This window comes from Oncorhynchus masou, chromosome 17 (genome assembly GCF_036934945.1).
Source record: "Oncorhynchus masou masou isolate Uvic2021 chromosome 17, UVic_Omas_1.1, whole genome shotgun sequence".
Classification (NCBI taxonomy): Eukaryota; Metazoa; Chordata; class Actinopteri; order Salmoniformes; family Salmonidae; genus Oncorhynchus; species Oncorhynchus masou.
In genome coordinates this window covers 42881314-42882751 of record NC_088228.1, presented here as the reverse complement: position 1 = coordinate 42882751, position 1438 = coordinate 42881314, and positions in this window count along the sequence as shown.

Here is a 1438-nt window from a genome sequence, read left to right as displayed (position 1 = left end):
ATGTCTCAGGTTTGTGAGGGACCGTGCAATTGGCAGGCTGACTGCAGAAATAACAGAAATGTTATCGGAAAATTGAATGTTCATTTCTCTACCATAAGCCACCTCAAACTTAGTTTCAGAGAAGTTGGCAGTACATCCAACCGGCCTCACAACCGCAGACCACGTGTAACCACACCAGTCCAGGACCAGGATCATCTGATGAGGGGTGGACCTGGCTTCCAAGTGGGTGGGCCTATGCCCTCCCAGGCTCACCCATGGCTGTTGCCCCTGCCCAGTCATGTGTAATCCATAGATTAGGACCTAATGAATTTAATTAAATTGACTGAATGTCTTCTATGAACTGTGTCTTAGTCAAATCTTTGAAAATGTTGCATGTTGCATTTAGATTTTTGTGGCACATTTTTTTGTAGAATATAATATGGTTTGCTCTGAGACCAGGTTAGCCAAGTGGGTTAGCTGTTCAGCTGTTTGTATCATACACATATTCAGCCTCAGTGGACAATTCTGCCCCGGGCCTCCTGTGCTCACAACAACACATAGATCAAGTGAACGAATGCAGCTATTGTGGCAGCACACTCACTGTGGATCGAGGTCATGCATTCATGGCTTTGTTTTTCTCCCGGCAAAATAATGTCAACATTAATCCAACCTTGATATTCCCATGTGATTTTTTTTATGTTTGTTTGTGTGTGTGTGTTTGTGTGCGTGTGTGTGTGTGTGTGTGGCGTGCGTGTGTAGCTTGTGTGTGTGTTTATGTACGTTTTATGTACATTATTGGGCTAGAATAGGTATAATAAGCTGTGAAAAATAATCAGCCACTGTCTATTCCTAGGGTTTGCCTGTGTAACAGGGTTATATTGGTGATTCCCCTTGCCACTTTATTGTTAAGCCAATGGGTTTTTGGTTTGAGTTTGTCTTGCCTTCACCTACTCAACATGGCATCTTATTGGCTGGTTTGCGTGGCTTGCATACAAAGGGGGGATGTTCCAGTTAGAATCGTCCCAGTGAACAAGCACCAAACCAGTGGTAAGTTGTTGGTTGCCAAGCACTGTACATCAAAAGTGATTCTTATACTCTCAAGTGAGGATTTAAATGTACAATTTATATCAAATTGTTTGTAAATGTTATTCGAACATCACACATAAGATGCAGCGGTTTTTGGAGAATATTTGTTGTGCATTTTGTTGTAAAGAATTCCCGCCAGTAGTAGCTAGCAACTTACTGTGTCTGGTGGGGGGGGTTCATATATTTTGTACAGTGCGTGAGTGCAGAGTTGGATGGTGAGATGTGCATTGCATGACGTGCAATTTTGTGCCGTTCCTATCAGGTACATTGTTAAAGATATTATATTGTATATTGTAATTGTATTCTTTTGGTAACTAGCCCAGTGAACAAGCACCAAACCAGCGTGCGTGAGTGCAGAGTTGGATGGTGAGAT